Here is a 16,406-nt window from a genome sequence, read left to right as displayed (position 1 = left end):
CATGAACATATCAACAAAAATGGTTTTAGTTGGATCAGTTTGCAAGAAAAGTAAACTTTTCCTTGATAACTGCAGTGGGAAAGCATTACTTCCACCCAAATACAAAAGAAGGCTAGGAAGAGGTCAAATCTAGTGGGCATCATGTACAATGTAATACAAGATATCAACCCTAGACATAACAAGTGAATGCATCAATCAACTCAAGCAACCACCTCATTGATGTGACGGACCAAACGGATTTTCAGTTTTCAGATGGTTCCAACCAGTGTTCGAATTATCTCCGATATTATCGAAATATCTCCAATATTATGTTTATCTCCAGCTCAGCGATACCGATAACACCGGTAGTGATACCGATAACATTGGTAGTATAGAAATTCCAGGTATTAGTAATGTATCGCTAAGTATCACCAATGTACTAATATCGTTAATGTAATCACTAATATTTTCAACTACGTAAATTCTAGGTGTCGCTTGTATTGCCAATGCATCAATATCGCCAATGTATCACCAATATTTTTGACAATGTAAATTCTAGGCAATGCTTGTATCATAAATGTATCGACGATATTTCAATAATATCGCCAATGTATTGATATCATCAAATTTTTATTTATTAGAAAAAAAAATTATTTCAAAATTTTTTCATGGGCATATGGTTGTATGTAGTGTTCAATTTGTCATTGATAATATTGATAATATCTCGATATTATCGATATCACAACATGCGTGATATTGAGACCATAATCTTTCGTTTCCTTTACAACTATTGATGATTTCTTGGTGAAATATCTTGTGTTGTTGATATTTTACAATATCGATGGATGTTTGGATGGAAGGTTGGATGGCTAAATAGGTGGGATGGGATGGTTGGACTGATTTCTTACAACAACACATGCTTTTAAGGCCCCATTAAATGGAAACTCATTATGTATGCATTCTTTTTGCAATTTTTTTATTTCTAAATATGCAAATATGTACATTTTAACATCTCTTAAAGTTTCACTCAAAATTCCACTGTTTTTCCCATGTTTCCCCGAATTTCCGGTTACAAGCGATATTATCGGCGATATCGATATTGTTTCTGTATCCCTGGCCAGCGAAACTTGTAGCGATACCAATAATTCCAACACTGGTTACAACCCACCATAAGAAAATGTAACTGGAACTTTATGGAGATCACAAATTCCTGTAACCAATAGTATGTAAAGGTTTTCCATTTTCTACTGTAAATGGTGGCAAATAACAAACAATGACTTCTCACTGCTGTTTGGAAGAAAGGGTAATAGCTGAGAAATTATGCCTTGAAAACCGGGATCGCATGCAGCAAAATCAGACAGGGATTGCGTGAGTAAAATCTGTGGCTTCCACTGTGATATATGTGTTTGATCCACACTGTCCCATCGGTTTTACCAGCTCATTTTCGGCATGAGCCCAAAAATGAGGCAGATTATAAGCTCAATTGAACCACACCACAGGAAACAGGGGGATAAATGATGTCCACCGTTATAAGCAAAAACCTTCCTAGGGCCCACAGTGAATGGAAAACACAAGGTCAAACAGACATGGATGATGGGAAAACACAAATATCAGCTTGATCGAAAACTCCTGTGGCCCCTGGAAGTTTTCAATGGTAGGCATTAGATTCTCCCATTTTTCCTGTGGTGTGGTCCACTCGCGCTTTGGATCTACCGCATTTTTGGGTCTTTGCGCTAAAATGAGTTGGTAAAATGGATGGATGGCGTGGACCAGACATATGCATCATGGTGGGATCCATAGATTTGACTGATCTCATGTTTTTCAGCTCCTTTCAGATGTTGTAGCTGTCAACGTTGGGGGGTTGGTGGGTGGGTAGGGTATTTAATAGTAACCAAACACGCCCTAAGAGAACCTACCCAAAGAATAATTGTAACTAGGTGCTCAACAAGAAGTTGGCATTTAATAGGGAATTAGAAATTAGACCAACACAACTTAGGCCTAATCTAACCCTAACCAATAAGTAAATTGGTCAAATTTGGGCGCTCTTAGTCTAGACCAATGTTTCAAATAGCGGTAGCATGTTGCGTAGCATTCAGCCCTTTGTAACGTGTAGCGTAAGTAGCATAGCGTGTAGCATAAGCTACACGATAATTCTATTTAAAAGGAAAAAAATATGATAAATACTAAGAATATATATACATGTGTGTGTGTGCGCGCCTAAAAGATTATTCATTTTTTCAAGTATAAGCATGTTCAAACAAGTTATTAATTATCATTTATCAAAAGCCAATCCACATATAAACCAAATCAAATCATTATCAGATCAACAACTTTCTAATTAATAATGTCTAATTAAAACCACAAGTCACAAGTATAGAAGAAATTAAAATCCCACAGGTTGAGAGTATTAAGTACAAAATACAATTATCATTTATAGAAGAAAAAAAAATGCAGCGTATGCTACAACACTGCATATGCTACGAACTCTGTAGCGCACGCTACAAGGGATTTACGCTATTTGCTAATGCTATGTAGCATCGTAGCTACGTTGCAGATACTATTCAAAATACTGGTCTAGACCCAACCCAAACCTATCTTACTATAGAACATAAGAGAATGGAAGACAGTTTAATTCAGAAGTATTGCTGGGATAAATCGTCAGTAGGTCCATAAGCACATGAGTTTCCGGTGTTGAGAAACTGGGGAGAAGATACACACAGACTTTTGTACATGTCAAGCAGAGATGAGGAGCAAAATACTCAAATGGGTGCCAGAAATACATCACAGTTTTGCTGTACGGCAATCCCATGTGGACAAAGAAGTTCTTATTTCTTAAGGAAAAAACTAGTTTTATTCAATAAATATAAAACACACACACACACACACACACACACACACACACACACGCATGCGCGCGCGCACTGTGGATTATCTAATGAGAAAACAAGTTTAATACCTTGTGGATCACAGCCTTCTCCTAACAGCTCATCCATGTTAGATGGGAATTATTCTAATCAAAATAATCAAATAGTGATGGTTTTTTGGAATGGTTCGAACAACACATCTGAGCTACATTCAAGTTTGATCCCCTGGGTCATCAACCAAGATTGCTTCCAGAAAAGAGAAGATCTTTATTTTGGCTTGGTAATCTAAGTTTGACACGTCCTGACTTTGGCCTCACTATGATTGTGCAGAATTATAAGGCAGGCGAGATTTATTTTTTTTTTCAGCAATGTTTTAAAAGGCAAGGAGGCTTATGCCTTGAGGTCCACCTCGAGGCAAGTCTCTCCCAAAATGCCCTGAGGCATAAACCTTAAGGCTTAATTTAAGCGAAGCTTATGCCATCACTTTACACCTCTTTAAAAGAATACATATTAAAAAAATCAAGTATGGAAACCATAAAAGAAACTTTTTTTTTCCAATACTTTTACCTTCTAGTATCTTTGCCATGATGAAAGCATAAATTCAGTGGGGAGTTAAAATAAAACATAGATAAGGGAAGCATTAGAAAGTTCTCCCAATTTCTTCATCCTCTTTCATATAGGTAATGGAAGCATGAGCCTTGTAAATTTGTAATTTCTTTTCCTAAATGTTTAGTAGTGTAGTGTTTTAATATATTCTTTTGTTCGTAATTATGTGCAGGTTATGCCTTTATATTTACCAAGCATGTCTTCTTATTATTTTAAGATTTAATGTAATACTAATTGAACAAATAATACAAAATAAACAATCAATATGAACTATTCAAGTAAATAACGTACAAGTTTTATATATTTTTACAGTTCATTCTTAATTTCTGTATTTTCCTTATTTTAAATGAGAAGGAAATTAGGAAGGTCTTTTGCGAGGCTTATGCCTCACCTCTTGGAAGACCTGAATGCCATGGCTCATGCCTTTACCTTTCAAAATAGTTAATAGTTTGTTAAAACAATTATATAAGTAAAATTATGGTATAATGCACACTATAATGATATACATTTCATATTTGATTTAATGATTCATATCCACGTACTAAGCCATTTTTGTAATAAACTAGAATGTAAAATAGAAGCTTTACATTTAATTTAACATGGAGCATGGTAGATAAATAAATGGGAAAGTTACAGACAAACACCTATAATTACAATTATCCAGTGTTCGAAATATCGATAATATCGGCCGATATTATCGTTATCGCTAGCCAGCGACACGATATCCATCAGAAACCCCTCAGAAATTATTTTAAAGAAGAGAAGAAGAAGAATAATTCGATGTATTGTGTGCTATATCGCACAATATTGCATAATTTTTGGCAATATCACAAATATTATCTATAGATTTATCCCTTTATCCACGAATTTATCCTAGACTCATGGATCTACTATAGATTCTGTCACAGACTCACGGGTCTGCTGTAGCCAACAACCATTCGACGATAATTTCAACGAATAAAAGGGCGGGCAATGTCGGGCTTGCATAATTACCAAAAAAAAAAAAAAGGAAAAGCTTTCAATTCAAAGGGGATTTCAGTACCTATAGAAGGAGATTGCGTGATAGGAAGTAGAAATTGGTGGGCCACTTGATCGATCCACAGTGGTGCACCGTAAGTTCTACAATCTCGATTTCCTTTCTTTTTTTCTTTGAATAGAAGTTAGATTCAAATTGGCCAGGAGATTTTGGCACAAAATCTGCAAAAACCCCTAGAGATTTGGGTTTGATTAAGAGAATTTGGGATTCTCAAAGAGATTTTAGGGTTCCAGTCCTTCCGAAACCCTTTCCTCTTTCGAAAATGGGGAGCGGATTAGCTACTGATAGGTTTGAGTAGCAAGATTAGCTACTGAAGTGACGTCACCAAGTTTTGTGGGCCCCACCATGATGTATGTGTTGTATCCACATCATCCATCATTTTGGAGAGATCATTTTGGGGCATGAGACAAAGAATGAGGAAGATCCAAAGCTTGAGTGGACCCCACCATAGAAAACAATGGAGACAGTGATGCCCACCGTTGAAACCTTCCTGGGGCCCATCATGAGGTTTATTTGAGATCCAACCTGTTAATAAGTTAGCACAAACATGATCGATGGGAAAACATAAATATCAGCTTCATCGGAAACTTTCATGGCCCTCCCCACTATTTTCTGTGGTGGGGTCCACTCGAGCATTGGATTTGCCTCATTCTTTGGCTCATGCCCTAAAATGATCTCTCCAAAATGATGGATGGTCTGGATACAACACACACATTATGGTGGGGCCCACAGCTAGTGACGCTTGTTACGGATCGACGCGAATTTCCTGCGAAAGCCTTTCGTAGGAAGTTCCTGCGTAAGGATGCTGGGTGGGGCCCACCACCATGTTTTGGAGAAATCAACTTTGTCCATCCGTTTTTCGAGATCATTTTAGAACATGCAACCAAAAATTAGGTGGATCCACTTAAGTGGGTCACACGAGAGGGAAAATTGGGAAAAAATTTTCTGACGTTGAAACCTTCCTGGGCTCCACCTTGATGTTTATATGTCATCCAAACCGTTTATAAGGTCATTCACACTCGGATGAAGTGAAAACACCAAAAAAAAAAATAGCCTGATACAAAACTTTTATGGCCAGAAGAATGTTTCAATGGTGCTCACTAAATCCCAACCATTTCCTCTCGTGTGGCCCACTTGAGTTTTGAATCCACCTTAGCTTTTATCAAATGTCCTAAAATGACCTCTCAAATATAATGGATGGGGTTGATTTCTCAAATACATGGAGGTGGGCCCCACCCAACATCCTTGAGCAAGAACAGGAAATCTGCATCCGTTATGGACGCACGTTGCGGAAGCGGATTGGCCAGTGTACCACACACCACCAACCCGGCTAGTGTGGGTATGTGTCGTGCGAGCACTGATGCTCCTCGAGCTCCGAGTTCGGTCCAAAGGAGATCAAAATAACATGGCCCCAAAAATGATGTATTTATTATATCCACACCAGTCATCCATTTTCCAAGATCATTTTAGAGCAGCAACCCAAAAATGAGTCATATCCCAAGCTCAAGTGGACCACACTACAAATAGAAGTGGGGACAATGATTCTCGCCATTAAAACATTCGTAGGGCCCACCATAACGTTTATTTTCCATCCAATCTGTTCATAAGGTCACACGGACCGATGAAGAAGGAAAACAAATATCATATTGATCCAAACCTTCTGTGACCCCCAAAAGGGTTTCAATGGTAGGCATTCAATCCCCCACTGCTTTTTACAGTGTGGTCCACTTGATCTTTGGATCTGTCTTATTTTTCAGCTCAAGCCTTATGACAAGCTCGCCAAATGGATGGATGGTTTGGATATAACACATACCTCATGATGGGACCCATAGAACTTGGTGACGTCAACACACCAGCCATATTGGCAATGTGTGGTACAACAGCCAATCCGCTTCCTGTTGCATTGTGTTAGCTCGAGACGAATAGTCCTGTCATGGGCTTTGTGGGGCCACTTGATGTATATGTTTTATCCAATCCAATCCATCCATTCATTATAGAAGATCATTTTAGGGCAGTAGTCCTAAAAACGAGACCTTTTTAAGGCTCAAGTCGACCACAAAAGGTTTGGATTAAGAGAAGATACAAAGATCATCTTGATCCAAAACCTTTGCGGCCTGGATTAAGTGAAAATACAAAAATCATATTGATCCATAACTTTTGTGGCCCATAAAAAGTTTTTAATGGTCATTCATCATTGTTTCTAGTGGTATGGTCCACCTGAGATTTGGATCTTCTGAAGGTTTGGGATCATGCCCTAAAATGGGATGGGAAAACATAAAGATGGCATAGGTATACAAAAAGTACATTGAGGTGGGCACCACACGTTAGAGCAACACTCACTATGGTGTTATCCGAGGGGTGTGATTGAACACCCACCATTGAAAACTTTTATGGGCCCACTTTAAGCAGATTGATAATGTTTATTTTCCATCCAACCTGTTGATAAGGTCAAACATACTTGAATGTGAGTAATGTAAAAAGATCAGCTTGATCTAAAAATTTTGTGGGGCCCACCATGATGTATGAGACTATCAAATAACTCCCAAGAAAATGGCTACTTGTAGGAGACTATCCAATTTTAGTGTCTTATCATATATTGCATGTGTTTTTGTTTTGAATTGCTTACTGTCTCTTGGATGGTGCTCTATGGCCCCACCATGATGTATGTGTTTTATCCATGCCATCCATTTATTTCTCGGCAATTTTACGCCATCCATCATATTTCCATGCCATTCAAAACTGTTATGGGCTCTAGGAAGTTTCTAATGGTGGAAATCCCTACTGTGTAGTCCACTTGAGATTTAGATAACAAGTTTTAACATAATGTTCTTTTACGGATAAAATATGTCGGGAGGAAGAGGAGGGAGACAACTTGATATAAGGTGGTGATACGGCCAGCCCACTCCTGATAATCGATTCAGAAGTATATATAATTTATGTGGCCATATGTCGAGGAGTGAGGGGGGTTAACCCGTTTGAAGGAGCATTTAGCGGGAGGGTATTGCAATGTTGTGGACTGTCCTAAGTGCCTACAAGATGTGCGAGAAAAGATGAGAGTTGTATTATGGGTAAAATGAAGCTAAACAGATGTATGTGACAAATGAGTCGAGCAGGTAGACTCATGGATTGCTTGAGGGCTAGAAAATCACCCCGAACTTTGGTGTCGGATACTTTCTACCTCGGCCTCAGTTGTCACTTTGGCCCTCAGGTACCGACCTCGATCTCAAGGGATGACCTCGACCTCGGAGGTCGGCCTTGACCATAGACCTCAGGCTTGGATACCAACCTCGACCTGAGATATCGACCACCACCTCGGAATAGAAATATCTTTACAATATATAAAGATATGATTACCCTCCGAGATCTTTGCCGAGGATCACGCCAAGAAAGGCACGATATACCCAAAGACAAATCCACTTTGTGATATGAAACTATCCAGCAAATTCATTGCCATATATGTAAGTGATGTCAAGGGATTATAAATAGAGACCCTCGCAAAGGAACAAGGTACACACAAATACACCAATTTTACTACACCTACTATAAGTTGATACACCTGACTTAGGCATCGGAGGGTCTCCAGCCTTAACCGGCACCCCCAGTGCATTCTCTTGTTCTCCATTAATTGCAAGTACTTAGCGGCTCGCAAGAGGTGAGATAGGATCGACCAGATTTCTGCATCAATAGTTTGGTACCGTCTGTGGGAACGACAAGTCAAGCTATTCCAAAATTCATCTTTCGTTCCCATCCGCCCTACAATGGCTAAAGGAAGAAAGCGGTTTTTAGCTGGCATGACTTCTCCAATCCTCGCACCAGATAAGCAACCTGAGGAATTGCCTTCTGAACATCATACCAACCATATTCCAATGGTGGACTCAGGTAGGCCTCGCAACAAAGTTGGTCGACTCATCTCTTTGGAAAACCAGGTCGAGGCCCTAGCCGGCAACGTAGACTGCATAATGCAAATACTGGAGAGGCAGCAGCCATCTCTCGACCATGAAGTAGAAGCAGCTGCGGCAACAGAATTATCTTGACCTCCCCGAGCACCTCACGACTCATACGTAAAGCAGCGACCAAGGCAATACGGTCAGGCCTCCACACGTACAGCAGGAATGACCGTGCTGGCAAACTCCGACCTACGCCTAGAGGTGGGCACAGGATGACCCGATCCGGCTAAATTGACTCGTCTGACTCGGGTCCGATCCGACTCGACCCGAACCGAATGGGCGAGTCAGTCCAAACTGAGCAAGCTTTGCCCAATCCGAACTCAAACTGAGTCGAGTTCGAGTTACCCAGTAACTCGATCCAGTTAGACTTGACTTGATCCGAAACCCGACTTGACCCGACTCTCTAACCCTACCCCAACCCGATCCCAACCTCTCTCTCTCCCTCCCTCATCCTCCTCTTCCAAGCCCGGCAACCACCTACCACCATCACCCTCCCCCCTCCTCTCCACTCCCTCGCTCATCCTCCTCCTCTTCCTCTTCCAAGCCCGGCAACCACCCACCACCATCACCCTCCTCCTCTCTCCTCTCCACTCCCTCCCTCCCTCATCTCTCAATCTGACTCGGTGCCAACTCGACCCAACTCGGTACTTCTGACCAGATCGGACTCGGTCCGGATCAGTCCAGGCCAGACCGAACTCAGATCGAGTCAGGCATGCTGGACTCAGTATCAAGTCGGATCGAGTTCGGGTCAGGCCTATTTCAAAACCAGATCGAGTAAAGTTAGCCCTAACTCGGTCCGACTTAACTCGATGCCCAGCTCTACCTACGCCACACCTTAGAAAAGTGGAGGCGTGGGAAGGCTCCCGAAGACGTCGCAGCGACAAAGGTCCCATGGGAGGTGGAACTCAAGCAGATCTGGGGCCAGTTCGGTGACATTCAACAAGCGTGTTGAGCCTGGAGGCCAACCTCTGTGGAAGCCATGCTTGAGGAAGCCAAACCCCCATTCACTAATAACATTATGAAGTCTCAGCTCCCATGCAGGTTCCGAATGCCTCGGTACTCCGGCTCGGGGGACTCGACTGAACACCTTGAATCTTTCAGGGCTTGGATGGAGCTTTACGATGCATTTGGCTCCGTAATGTGCCGAGCATTCTCCTTGACTCTATCAGGACCGCACAAAAATGGTACAGGCAATTAAAGTTGAAGTCCATCAGCTCCTTCACTCAACTTAGCAAAGCCTTCGTCACACAATTCACCAGTGGGAAAGCCAAAAGAAAGCCATCAACTCATCTTATCACAATCGCACAGAGGGAGGACGAGCTATTAAAGGATTATATCATCCGATTCAACACTGAAGCAGTACAGGTCATGATTACTCCGACCAGATAGCTCTAACCGCCATGGTAGCAGGCCTTAAACAAGCTCCTCTTTTCTATTGGTAAGAACGGGGACTACCCTCGCCGACCTACTTAACCAAGCTCAAAAATATTCCAATGTCGAGTTCTTTAGTTCACGAAGAGCTACTCGAGAAGGAAACAACTCGGCTAAGGACAAAAAGCGAAGAGAAGGGGAGCCGTCTACCGCTAATGCAAAAAAAAAAAAAAAAAAAAGGACCAAAACCGAGGCCAGCATACCAACCGACATCTGGAAAGTCGCTTCCATCGGTATACTCTCTTGAACACCAAGCCGGAGCAGGTACTTAAAGAAGTTGGGCAGAGCAAGAAAACCTGATGACCGAGCTAAACAAGTCAACCAAGTTCAGTAATAAGGCTCATCGGCCAACCCCAACCTCAACATCAGGTATTGAAGGACGTACCGACTAGAAGACATGAAGGGTAAGCTCTTACCTCACCCATGGAATGCTAATTATCTAAAAATCTACTACCTCTGAGGAATTCCGATGGGTGAAACTATTGTGCTTGATTGATCGCCTTAGTAGAAGCTACTCGTGTTCGATCATGAGAAACGTCCCTTAGTTAAAGGGAAGAAGGTTCTCCCCTTTATTTCTACTGTTTTATCTACCGTTTTTATCTACATGTTCGACTGTGAGTGACCTCCCTTTATAAAAGGGAAAAAGGTGCCTGTGATACTGCTACCGTTTCTCTTCTACTATTTTACGAACTCTACAAGTAAAGAACTTCCCCAAGTTAGGGGAAGAGAATTTCTTTCAAATCCCGACTATCTGAGCTGTACGATCGACTATAAGGACTTCCCTCAGTTTAAGGGAAGAAAGTCCTTAGTGCTCGGCTTACTACCACGTCTACTATTTGACGATCGACCTATTAATTCTACCGTGCATGACCTATCACTACATGCTCAACTATCATATCTACTTAGTCATCATACACGACCACCCACACATAAAGGCAGCAAAATAGAGGAACATACATGGAATGAGCTGACCTCCTCATACATTAGTTCAAAAGTTACTTCTTGAGATCATAAAGTATGGAGCTCGGAAGTAAGGGGGCTACTGTTATGGGTAAAATGACGCTAAACAAATGTATGAGACAAATGAGCCGAGCAGCTAGACTCGATGACTATGGATTCCTTTAGGGCCAGAAAATCACCCTGACCTTTGGTGTCGGCTACTTTTTACCTCAACCTCAGTTGTCACTTTGACCCTCACGTACCAACCGATCTCAAGAGACGACCTTGACCTCGAAGGTCGGCTTCGACCATAGACCTCGACTTTGGATATCAACCACCACCTCAAAATAGAAATATCCTTACAATATATAAAGATGGGATTACCCTCCGAGATCTTCGCCGAGGATCACGCTGAGAAAGGCGTGATATACCCAGAGATAGATCCACTTTGTGATACGTAACTATCCAGCAGATTCATTGCCATATACGAAAGTGATATCAAGGGATTATAAATAGAGACCCTCGCCATGGAACAAGGTACACACAAATATACTAATTCTACTATGCTTACTGTGAGTCGATAGGCCTGACTTAGGCATCAGAGGGTCTCCGGCCTTAACGAACGCCCCCAGTGCATTCTCTTGTTCTCCATTAATTGCAAGTACTCAATGGCTCGTAGGAGGTGAGGCAAGATTGACCAGATTTATGCATCAAAAAGTTGTATTGAAAAAAAAAAAAAAGTGTGCGAAGATAAGAGATGAACGATGTACACGGGAAAAGGAGATTAGGAAGGAGTTGGGGAGACTTTCAAATGTAGGGGAGGAGGATGTAGTGGATATCAATGACGATGATGATCTTTTTAGACGTGCATTTGAAGAATTCATATGGGATGATTGAGATAAGGAGCAGGAGAGGAGGTGGCAGGAGGGTATGCCTAGATTTGAGGGGTTTACTCATGAGTGTGGTGGGGGGAGTGGAGCAGGGGGGGAGATATAGGGGTATGAGGAGTGGTAGCATGCGGGTGGTGGATTTACTGTCAGATCCGAGGATGTAAAAGGAAGCAGGAGGGACACAGAAAAAATTATAGGACATGTTTAGTGAAGGGGATGTGAGGAAAAAAGTTGGGAGGTTCATTGTAAAGTTTTTCATATACGATAAAATCCCGGCGAATGTCGCGGCGAGCCCGCGCTTCAAGAATATGATAAGTGAGGTGCAGGGTGGGGGTGAAAGTGTGCAACTGCCCACGCCCTTTGAGATAATGGGCAAGATTTAGATGAAGAACATGAGATGAAGAAATATGTGGATTCACATATATAGTCATGGGAGATGTACGGTTTCACCGTCATGTGTGACGGTTGGACCAGACCAACGAGGATGTCAGTCATAAATTTTATGGTCTATTGTAGAGGACGGGCAATGTTCTTAAAGTCTGTAGATGCGAGCGATAAGATAAAAGATACAAACTACATTTATAAATTAATGTACCGTGTCATCAATGATGTTGGGAGGAAGAATATTGTGCAATTTGTTAGAGACAATGGGAGCGCATTTGTCAAGGTAGGGAATGATATACAAAACAAGTATAATATGTATCAGACCCCTTGCGTAGTACACTGTATTGATCTCATACTAGAGGCGATCGGGAATAGGCCATCAGTGAAGACCAATATTACTGATACACGGCTCATCACGAACTTCATATACAACCACACGGTTATTAGTCGCGATGCACAAGAAGTGTGGTGGGGATATAGTGCGCCCTGGGGCAACGTGGTTTACCACAAATTATATCGCCCTAAATAGCCTCCTCAAACACAAGCAGGGGCTATGAGAGCTTTTAACTTCTTATGGGTCATGACTACATAGTTTGCGCTAGGAAGGGGAATATAGTAACCTGGAGAATCGAAGAGCTCGTGTTGCGCCACTCATTCTGGGATCATGTACGCGGTGTAATCAGTATTCTGGAGCCCAGTTATGTAATGTGAGGATGGTCGACAATGAAACGAATCCATCGATAGGGTCGTTGTACCCTCTATACAATTGATGAAAGAAGCTATCCAGGCTAAAGCCCCTAATGCATATAAGTGGGTGCATGCAATAATATTTAAATCATGTTGGTTTTCAATATATTTCCTAAATCCAAAATACCACTACAGCAAGAATCTCTATGCTAACAATGAACTAAAGAGGGTAGTATATAAAGTGTACGAGCACTTATTCCCTGACTATCCGAGGAAAGGCACATTTGATATTGAGGTAAATATATTTCAGACCTACATTATCCATATATATAACTTAAAGATTCCATACTTACCCTTGGCAACTATATGCCATCAACAGATTGTTAAATTCCGCAATGCGACTGGAATGTTCGGGCGTTAGGCCGCAAAGATGTCGAGGACCACCATGATGCCATGTGAGTGGCTACATTTAAAGTTAGTTTCCATATTTTGTACAAAATTTAAAAGTAATGAAATAACTTTAAAATTCGCAGGTGAATCGTGGGCCATGTATGGGACTAACTGCGAGGTTTTACAGTGGCTGGCCGTCCATGTGCTCGCACAGACAATCTCCTCCTCACCCTACGAAAGAAATTGGAGCACATTCTCCCTCATCCACACAAATAAGAACAACAGACTGGAGTACAACCGGCTTCAGAAGCTAGTGTATTGCCACTACAATATAAAGATACAAGAAAGGTTGCTTTGATCCGAAGGAAGAAAAGCACAAGATGACCCATTAGATCTGATGGTGGTTGGACAACATTCATTTATTGAGGACAAGGACAAGGATCCAATTTACTAGTGGGTTAGGTTATATGACTTGGATACTTCAGAAGGGCGACCGAAATCGCATGTTGCAAAGGAGGCAGCAAGAAGAGATCGATGTTGATGCACATGTGGAGCAGTAGAGATTTCCTGATGAGGCATTCGACCCATTAACAAGAAGTCTGGTGGGCAATCCGCAACAGTCATTATCACGCGGGACATGTGACGGGGAGACATTGTCCGACACCGAGACAGAGAATGATGCAACAGGTGGATCCGATGATGGTGATAAGTCTAATGACAGCGATGGGGCTTATGGTGACTCTGGCGACAGTAGCGATGATGGCGGCAAGGGTGTGAGTCACTCTCAGAGGCCTCTTAGCCCTTTCACTGGGGAGGGGGGTTTCGATCATGCTACATAGGACCCTCACCATGATTCTCGTACAGGAGGACCACGGCCCTGTCTTATCTACAATAAAACATACGAGCGTCAGAGGTTACAAAAGAAACAACAGACAAAAGCTTTCTGATTTTAAGGAGCTACTGACAAAATGCATGATGGACATGAGCATTTGTGGGAAGCAAGGTGTCTCTAGTTCCAGTTCACGGACGAAGGAGGGGAGCTCAAGTTACAGGCCACAACATGGGTATGGATCACGAACACAAGAGAGTAGCTCGAGTTCTGTGTCACAGTATGGGTATGGATACGAAGCTAGTGGATATGCAGGGAGCAACTCCAACAATCATGGATCATCATTTTTCGACTATGGTCAGGACTTCACTTCCACATACGGGCAGGTATATGGGTAGTAATATGGATACCCAGTAGCTCCATATATGTCATTCTAGATCCATATCAACCACAGACTGTGACTATTACATTGTACCCACGAATGGGCACAGTTGTTCAATTCGGAGAGGATGAGTACCAGCATTATGTCAGGGAGTATTTTAATTGGTACCATTCTACTATGACCTGGGCACAGTACTGTCGATTTGTGGAGGAGCATTATTCTTTCCAGCCCCGTCAAGATGGAGACGATGATTACGAGCCACTGGGTAACTCTATGTGGGTCTAGGCCATAACTAGTCACATAGTTGGTAGGTATGTTTTATAATTTCTACTTTATCTTTTGCTTTTGAATGTATTGGTTGTGTTTTCATACATGTCTTGATACATTTATAAAAGTTATGCATCATATTTGAATATAGTTGTTTCGGTTCAATCGGACAGCGCATAGCTTAGGACCATATAAAAAGGAAACCTATTATATGCACTTCTTTTTTGAGATTTTATGATTTAAAAGTGTATATTAAGGTCTTTTTTAATAATCCCTGAAGTTTCATTGAAAAATTCAACCATTTTCCCCATGTTTCCCAAAAAGTGCAATAAATTACACGATACAAACAATATATCCCATACGATAACCGATACGTATCTGTACCTCTAGGGTGCGATACATTGCGTGATACCGATATTTCGAACACTACAATTATCCTTATGCCCTAAGCATTTTATAAGATTTTCTTTTATACACTTGGTCAGGGAGTCAACAAATGGAATTCATTTAAAATAACCAAATCACCCTTTTCAATAAAATTGATCTTAATGTTTTGTTTTCAAAGACGAAAAATGCTTGTGGGAGAGGGGGAGCACGACTATTTGCTTACGTGGATGGACAATTTCATTGTAGATGAGATCCACACCGTCCATCAGGTGCATCTCCCCATGCTAACCTTTTATCCCAAACATAACATTGATTCAAAATTCAAGTGAGCCTCACCATAGGAAACAATGTAAAATCTACCTAAAATCTCTAAATTCATGTGAACCATGGAATGATATTTGGAGAGTACCTTCATGTTGGTGCGAAGAGTCATATGAATGGATTGGATGACATATAAACCATGGTGGGCCCCATACAAAATTAATGGTAGACACCCAATCCCAATTCTTCCTTGTGGTGTGGCTTGTGGCTTACATGAGTTTTGGACAAACCTAATTTTTTTTCGTTTAAGGTGAATATGAGACAACACACCTGATGGACGCCAGGATCTCATGCACATTCTCCCTCACATGGTGCTAACATGTATGACTATGTGTCCTTATATAATAATAAAAAATTGTATGACTATGCAGATTGGCTCTAGTGATGGTTTCAGAGATGGTGCATTACTTCCTGAGAGTGCTTTTATATTTGTTAAGAAATGCATTTGTTAAGATCTCTCCAAATCTCCACAAATCTCTAATCTCTTCTATATATTCCAATTATTATTAGAGAAATAACCAAGTTACAACTTCCACAATGTAGTCTTTTGTGGTTTAACAAATATAAATAAGAGAACTATTTGTTTGATATAGGTAACATCAATCGGTTCAAGAAAGAACAATACTAAACCTATACCATCTTTATAAACAAGATGCCTACTTGGACCCTACCATGATTATATCTAGGTCTCTCCCAATCATTGTTGAATAATTGATGCATCATCATCCAATTTGATAAACACATGTTGATTAATCCATCGATCCATCAATAAATCCATACATAAATATTCATTGATCCATAAACATATCCCAATCAAATCAATCAGTGGCTCCATCTATCAGTCCATTGACTTTGTAATCTTGTTTATCATCTTTGTTCCAAATGTGCCCTTCAAAGAAAAAGAAAAACTTTGTTTCTAATGTCTTCTTTGGACATTTCTCCACATGGATCTTCACATTATTATTTCTTTTCAACAGCTGGAATGCCAAATCTTTAGTAAATGACATAAACATATTCATTAATCATGATGTCAAAAAACTGTGGGAGAATGCTGAGAAGATCTCTTT

At 41.1% G+C, this 16,406-nt stretch overlaps 1 protein-coding gene across 6 annotated transcripts in view; it reads right to left on the bottom strand.

Annotated features, from left to right (window-relative positions):
- LOC131246145 (beta-arabinofuranosyltransferase RAY1) overlaps nucleotides 1-16,406 on the bottom strand; it is a 60,034-nt gene that overhangs the window by 2,607 nt on the left and 41,021 nt on the right. The gene's annotated exons all lie outside the window — the stretch shown is intronic.

Source organism: Magnolia sinica, chromosome 5 (genome assembly GCF_029962835.1).
Source record: "Magnolia sinica isolate HGM2019 chromosome 5, MsV1, whole genome shotgun sequence".
Classification (NCBI taxonomy): Eukaryota; Viridiplantae; Streptophyta; class Magnoliopsida; order Magnoliales; family Magnoliaceae; genus Magnolia; species Magnolia sinica.
The sequence above is the reverse complement of the archived record's forward strand: the minus strand, read 5'-3'. Positions and strand labels throughout refer to the sequence as shown.